Genomic DNA, 8,471 nt, shown 5'->3' on the forward strand with positions numbered 1-8,471 from the left:
TTCCAATTTGTATCACTTTGACCTCCTTTTATTTTCTGATTGCTTTGACTAGGACTTTGAGAACTATATTGAATAATTAGGGAGAGAGTGGGCAGTCTTGTCTAGTCCCTGATTTTAGTATGATTGATTCAAGTTTCTCTCCCTTTAGTTTAATGTTAGCTACTGGTTTGCTGTATATGGCTTTTACTGCATTTAGGTATGGGCCTTGAATTCCTGTTCTTTCCAAGACTTCTATCATGAAGGGGTATTGAATTTTGTCAAATGTTTTCCCAGCATCTAATGAAATGATCATGTGGTTTTTATCTTTGAGTTTGGTTATGTAGTAGATTAGGTTGATGGTTTTCAGTATATTGAGCCATCCCTGCATACCTGGGATGAAGCCTACTAGATCATGATGGATAATAGTATTAATGTGTTCTTGGATTCAGTTTGCAAGAATTTTATTGGCTATTTTTACGTCAATATTCATAAGGGAAATTGGTCTGAAGTTCTCTTTCTTTGTTGAGTCTTTGTGTGGCTTAGGTAAAAGAGTAATTGTGGTTTCATAGAAGGAGTTCAGAAGTGCTCTGTCTGTTTGTATTTTGTGGAATAGTTTGGACAGTATTGGTATGAGGTCTTCTATGAAGGTCTGATAAAATTCTGCACTTAAACCCATCTGGTCCTGGGCTCTTTTTGATTGGGAGACTTTATTTTTTAATTTTTTAGATATATTTCTTTACTTACATTTCAAATATTATTCCCTTTCCTGGTTTCCTGTCCATAAACCCCCATCCCCTCTGCTCCCCCTCCCCATACAGGTATTCCCCCCGTACATCCCCCTTACTGCCCCCCATATTCCCCTGTACTGGGGGTCCAACCTTGGCAGGACCAAGGACTTCCCCTTCCACTGGTGCCCCAACAAGGCTATTCTCTGCCACATATGCAGTTGGAGCCCTGGTCAGTCCATGTATAGACTTTCAGTAGTGGTGAGACTTTTAATGTCTGCTTCTTTTATTTTAGAGGTTATGGGACTGCTTACATGATTGATCTGATCCTGATTTAAATTTCATACCCAGTATCTGTCTAAAAAATTGTCCATTTAATACAGATTTTCCATTTTTTTTAGTATAGTGTTTTGTAGTAGAATATGATGATTTTTTTAATTTCCTCAGATTCTGTTGTTATGTCTTCCTTTTCATTTTTGAATTTTTAATTTGGATACACTCTCTGTGCCCTCTGGTTAGTCTGGCTAAGGGTTTATCTATCTTGTTGATTTTCCCAAAGAACCAGCTCCTCGTTTTGTTGATTCTTTGTATAGTTCTTTTTGTTGATTTTAGCCCTGAGTTTGATTATTTCCTGCTGTCCACTCCTCTTGGGTTATTTGCGTCTTTCTGTTCTAGAGCTTTCAGGTGTGCTGTCAAGCTGCTAATGTATACTCTCTCTGGTTCCTTTTTGGAGGCACTCAGAGCTATGAGTTTTCCTCTTAGCACTGCTTTCATTGTGTTCCATAACTTTGGGTATTTGTATCTTCATTTTCATTAAATTCTAAGAAATCTACAATTTCTTTCTTTATTTCTTCCTTGACCAAGTTGTCATTGAGTAGAGCATTGTTTAACTTCCATGTATATGTGGGCTTTCTGTCATTGTTGTTATTGAAGACCAGCCTTAGTCCATGTTGATCTGATAGGATGCATGGGATTATTTCTATCTTCCTGTATCTGTTGAGGCCTGTTTTGTGACTGATTATATGGTCAATTTTGGAGAAGGGACCATGAGGTGCTGAGAAGAAGGTATATCCTTTTGATTTAGAATGGAATGTTCTATAAATATCTGTTAAATCCATTTGATTCATAACTTCTGTTAGTTTCTCTATACCTCTGTTTAATTTCTGTTTCCATGATCTGTCCATTGATGAGAGTGGGGTGTTGAAATCTACTATTATTCTGTGAGGTGCAATGTGTGCTTTGAGCTTTAGTAAGGTTTCTTTTATGTGTGTAGGTGCCCTTTTATTTGGAGCATAGATACTCATAATTGAGAGTTCATCTTGGTCGATTTTTCCTTTGATGAATATAATCCCTTGATGTCCTTCCTTATCTTTTTCGATGACTTTTGGTTGAAAGTCGATTTTATTCAGTATTAGAATGGATACAGAAAGAGGACCCAGCATTCTGATGCATACAGGAAACACACCTCTGTGACAAAGACAGACACTACCTCAGAGTAAAAGGCTGGAAAACAATTTTCCAAGCAAATGGTCCCAAGAAACAAGCTGGAGTAGCCATTCTAATCTTGAATCAACTATCAATCAAAAGTTATCAAGAAGATAAGGAAGGACACTCCATACTTGTCAAAGGAAAAATCCACCAAGATGAACTCTCAATTCTGAGTATCTATGTTCCAAATACAGGGCACCCACATTCATAAAAGAAACCTTACTAAAGCTCAAAGCACATATTGCACCACACACAATAATAGTGGATGACTTCAACACCCCACTCAATGAAAAGATCATGGAAATAGAAATTAAACAGAGACATAGAGAAACTAACAGAAGTTATAAACCAAATGGATTTAAAAGATATCTATACAGCATTTCATCCTAAAACAAAAGAATATACTTTCTTCTCAGCACCTCATGGTACCTTCTCCAAAATTGACCATATAATTGGTAACAAAACAGGCCTTAACAGATACAAGAAGATGGAAATAATCCCATGCATCCTATCAGACTAGCACAGACTAAGACCAGTCTTTAATAACATCAAAAATGACAGAAAGCCCACATACACATGGAGCCTGAACAATGTTCTACTAAATAACAACTTGGTCAAGGAAGAAATACAGAAATTAAAGACTTTTTAGAATTTAATGAAATCAAAGACACAATATACCAAAACTTATGAGACACATTGAAAGCAGTGCTAAGATGAAAACTCAGAGCTGTGAGTACCTCCAAAAAGAAACTGGAAAGAGAAAACACTAGCAGCTTGATAGCATGCCTGAAAGCTCTAGAACAAAAAGAACAAATACACCCAAGAGGAGTAGACAGCAGGAAATATTAAAACTCAGGCCTAAAATCAACAAAGTAGAAACAAAAAGAACTATACAAGAAAATCAACAAAACCAGGAGCTGGTTCTTTGAGAAAATCAACGAGATAGATAAACTCTTAACCAGACAAACCAGAGAACATGAGAGAGTACCTAAATTAAGAAAACCAGAAATGAAAAGGAAGACATAACAACAGAAACTGAGGAAATTAAAAAAAACTTATCAGATCCTACTACAAAAGTCTATACTCAATAAAACAGGAAATTCTTGATGAAATGTACAATTTTCTAGATATATACCAGGTACCAAGTTAAATCAGGATCAGATAAACCCTCTATATAGTCCCATAACTCCTATAGAAATAGAAGCAATCATTAAAAGTCTGCAAACCAAATAAAGCCCATGTCCTGAGGGGTTTAGTGCAGAATTCTATCAGACCTTCATAGAAGGCTAATACTCTCCAAACTATTCCACAAAATAGACACAGAAGGAACACTACCCAATTCCTTCTATGAAGTCACAATTATGTTATAGCTAAACCATACAAAGACCCAACAATGAAAAAGAACTCAGATCAATTTCCCTTATGATTATAGATGCAAAATACACAAAAAATTCTTGAAAACCAAATCCAAGAACACATCAAAATGATCATTCAGTATGATCAAGTAAGCTTCAAGTAATGCAGGGATGGTTCAATATACTCAAATCCATCAACCCAATCCACTATATAAACAAACTAAAAGAAAAAAACCCACATGATCATCTCATTAGATGCTGAGAAAGCATTTGACAAAATTCAACACCCCTTCATGTTCTTCATGATCTTGGAAAGATCAGGAATTCAAAGCCCATACCTAAACATAGTAAAAACAATATACAGTAAACCAATATCCAATATCTAAGTAAATGGAGAGAAACTTGAAGCAATCATACTAAAATCAGGGACTAGACAAGACTGCCTACTCTCTCCCTACCTATTCAATATAACACTTAAAGTCCTAGTCAGAGCAATTAGACAAAAAAAGGAGGTGAAAGGGATACAAATTGGAAAGGAAAAAGTCAAAATATCACTATTTGCAGATGAAGTGATAATATAATTAAGTAACCCCAAAAATTTCAACAGAGAACTCCTAAACCTGATAACCAACTTCAGCAAAGTTGCTGGATATAAAATTAACTCCAACAAATCAGTAGCCTTCCTCTACTCAAAGGATAAACAGGCTGAGAAAGAAATTAGAGAAACAACACCTTTAATATAGTCATAGAAAATATAAAACACCTTGGTGTGACTCTAACCAAGCAAGATCTGTATGACAAGAACCTCAAGTCTCTGAAGAAAGAAATTGAAGATCTCAGAAGATGGAAAGATCTCCCATGCTCATGGATTGGCAGAATTAATATAGGAAAAATGGCCATCTTGCAGAAAGCAACCTACAGATTCAATGCAACCCCCATCAAAATTCCATCTTGATTCTTCATAGAGTTAGAAAGAGCAATTTGCAAATTCATTTGGAATAACAAAAAACCCAGAGTAGCAAAAACTATTCTCAACAATAAAAGAACTTCTAGGGGAACCACCATCCCTAACCTCCAGCTGTATTACAGAGCAATACTGATCTACAGGCATGTAGATCAATGGAATAGAACTGAAGACTGAAAGATAAACCCACACACCTATGATCACTTGATCTTTGACAAAGAAGCTAAAATCATCCAATGGAAAAAAGACAGCATTTTCAACAAATGGTGCTGGTTCAACTGGAGGTCAGCATGTAGAAGAATGTAAATCTATCCATTCTTATCTCCTTGTACAAAGCTCAAGTTCCAGTGGGTCAAAGACCCCACATAAAACCAGATACACTGAAACAAATAGAAGAGAAAGTGGGGAAGAGCCTTGAACCCATGGGCACAGGGGACAATTTCCTGAACAGAACACAAATGGCTTATGCTTTAAGATAAAGAATCGACAAATGGGGCCTCATAAAACTGCAAAGCTTCTGTAAGGCAAAGGACTCTGTCAATACAACAAATAGGCAAGCAACAGATTGGGAAAAGATTCTTTCCAATCCTACATCCAATAGAGGGCTAATATCCAATCTACACAAAGAATTCGAGATGTTAGACTCCAGAGAATTAAATAACCCGATTAAAAATAGCAGACAGAGCTAAACAAAGAATTCTCAATTCAAGAATATCAAATAGCCGTGAAGCACCTAAGGAAATGTTCCACATCCTTAGTCATCAGGGAAATACAAATCAAAACAACCCTGAGATTCCACCTCATACCAGTCAGAATGCTAAGATCAAAAACTCAGGTGACAGCAGATGCTGGCAAGGATGGGCAGAAAAAGGAACACTCCTCCACTGTTGGTGGGATTGCAAGCTGGTACCACCACTGTGGAAGTCAGTCTGTCAGTTCCTCAGAAAACTGGACATAGTACTACCTGAGGACCCAGCTATACCACTCTTGGGCATATACCCAAAAGATGCTCCAACATATAACAAGGACACGTGCTCCACTGTGTTCATAGCAGCCTTATTTATAGTTAGCCAGAAGCTGGAAAGAACCTACCTGTCCTTCAACAGAGGATTGGATACAGAAAATGTGGTATATTTACACAATGGATTAGCTCTCAGCTATTACAAACAATGACTTCATGAAATTCGTAGGCAAATGGATGAAACGAGAAAATACCCTGAGTGAGGTAACCCAATCATAGAAGAATACATATAGTATGCAGTCACTCAGTCACTGATTAATGGATATTAGCCCAAAATCTCCAAAGACCCAAGATACAATTCACAGACCACATGAAGCTCAAGAGGAAGAATGACTAAAATCCAAAATTTGGCTGCTTCAGTTCTTCTTAGAAGAGGGAACAAAATACTCATGGGAGAAAATACTGGGACAAAGTGTGGAGCAGGGACTGAAGGAAAGGTCATCCAGAGACTGTCCCACCTCAGGATCCATCCCACATGCAGCCACCAAACTAGTCACTATTGCTGATTTCAAGAAGTGCTTGCTGACAGGAGCCTGATATGGACATCTCTTGAGAGGCTCTACCACAACCTAACAAATACAGAGGTGGATGCTCACAGCCAATCATTGAACTGAAAATGGGGTCCCCAATGTAGGGGTTAGAAAAAGGACTGAGGGAACTGAAGGGGTTTGTAACACTATAAGAAGAACAATAATACCAACCAACCAGAGCTGCCCAGGACTAAACCACCATCCCAAGAGTACACATGGATGGACATATGGCTCCAGCTTCTTATGTAGCAGAGGATAGCCTCGTTGGGCATCAATGAGAGGAGAGGCCCTTGGTCCTGAGAAGATTTGATGCCCAAATGTAAGGGAAGGTCAGGGTGGAGAGGTGGGAGGGAGGGAGTGGATGGGAGGGAGTTGGTGGGTAGGTGGGGGCGCATCTTCATAGAAGCAGGGGGAGATAGTGGGTTTCTGGAAGGAAATCCAGGAAAGGGAATAACATTTGAAATGTAAATAAAAAATCCAATAAAAAAAGCAAGATGAAAATAAGAAAAAGTATTTCTGAAATTCAGCAACTTGAGCATATAGAAGAACACCAATCTGTAGATACTGCAACCTTGGAAGATGATGCTGAGGAAAATAAAATAAAATGCATATGGTGGAGAAAAATATGGAGCAACAAAAAGAAAACATGGAGAATCTTAAAAGTCTAAAAATTGAAGCAGAAAACAAGTCTGATACAATTAAATTGAAGATTAATCAGCTATCGGAGCTAGCACATCCTCTTAAGGATGAATTAAGTGTTGCTGGCTCTGGAGTTGATAGCCAGAAACAGGAAACAGCATTATGAAGATAAACAGAGCCTCTGGGTACCTTCAATAAAAAGAGAAGAGAACTTGACATGAAGGCAAAGGAGCTACAGGAGAAAAGCAAGACACAAGCAAGACAGGTCTGCCCAAACAGACAGAAGTAAAAGAATCTGCATCAATTCTAGTCAAAGAAATTTTTGATTAAGACAAAAAAAATCAGACAGAACATGCTAATCATGGAGATTGGGAGGAAATAATGAAGCGGTACCAGGAAGCAAGAGAAACCTATCTTGATCTGATTAATAAAGTAAGGACATTAAGAAGCTTTATTAAATTACTAGAAGAAATAATGACTCATAGTACAAAACATACCAACAATTTAGGTGTCTGACATTGCCATGCAAATTATGCATTGACAACGTATTATCTCAGCATGCGCATTGTAGAAAAATGAATTTTGACCACAAGAGTGAAACTCTTAGTGTAACAGTTCAGCCTGGAGAGGGAAACAAAGCCTCCTTCAGTGACACGTGTGCTTTGTCTGATGGCTAATGATCTTTCTCCACAGTGTGCTTCATTCTTTCCCTGTGCTCCATTGCTGAATCACCTTTCAGATGCCTGGATGAGTTTGATGTCTCCATGGATAAGGTTAATAGGAGACTTGTAATGGATAGATCCTTAAGATGGCAGATTCCTAATGTTTTAAACGATTTCTCTAGCTTACCCCTCAAGGCATGAGCTCAATTCCTTCGAGTAAACTGATTGAATTCTTCGAATGTCTAACCCTGAAAGAGGGCAAACTACCTTGCCCTTCTGACCTGTGGCTCAAAAGCAAGATGACAATGTAGGTTGACACCTTAGTCCCTTGCCCTCATACTAATGATGTGAGGGAGAATAATCTGGACTGGTGGATGAAGTAAAATTAGATGAGAGGTACTCTGAAATAAAGAAGCTCCTTTAGTATGACCCATTGATTGTGTTAATGAGCCTAGAAAACCAGCGGCTGCCAAGAGTTTAAAATCATTGATTTTCCTTGTGAAACCCAATTTCATAATACTGGTTTTAAGTATTTTTATGTTTGTTTTCTTTGGAGTTTCTGTGCTTTGTTTCTTTGTTTTTATCATCTACCTTTATGAATTTTTTTCAAGAGTAAAATTTTGCACATAAAAAATTCATTCTCTCGTAAATTTGTTTGTCTTTGTCACTGAGAGATAAACTAATAGATTAGAAAAGTCTTAAAATCTTAAGTCACTACACACACAAGCACACACACGTATGTATATGATATGTTGTTTGAGGTTTACATAATAGAACTCTGCATTTCTTTAACTCATGAGTTGAGCTATTTATGCTGATTGTCATTATCATTATTTCTGTCATCTTCTTGGTTATCTATTTGCTCCTCTCATTGTTTAAACTACTCACATACACAAGTGCATAATCTAACAACACAGTCCTGATGACACTGCATATTTTGCTTTCTCTTGCAAGATCTCTATAACCTTCAAGTCCTCTCACCATAATGACATACAGGTAAACAAACCAGGAAGTGATGAGAAGTCAGACCCATGGAAAGCCATTTCCTTATTTAGGGTTGCCATTGCTGTGGTGAAATATCATGACCAAAAGCAAGTTGAAGAGGAAA

The 8,471-nt window shown here is 37.5% G+C and overlaps 1 pseudogene; it reads left to right on the top strand.

The window, feature by feature from the left end:
- Positions 1 to 6,550: 6,550 nt before the first annotated feature.
- Smc6-ps1 (structural maintenance of chromosomes 6, pseudogene 1) lies at positions 6,551 to 7,679 on the top strand (annotated as a pseudogene).
- The last annotated feature ends 792 nt before the right edge of the window (positions 7,680 to 8,471 follow it).

The sequence above is a fragment of the Rattus norvegicus genome, chromosome 9 (assembly GCF_036323735.1).
Source record: "Rattus norvegicus strain BN/NHsdMcwi chromosome 9, GRCr8, whole genome shotgun sequence".
Taxonomy (NCBI): domain Eukaryota; kingdom Metazoa; phylum Chordata; class Mammalia; order Rodentia; family Muridae; genus Rattus; species Rattus norvegicus.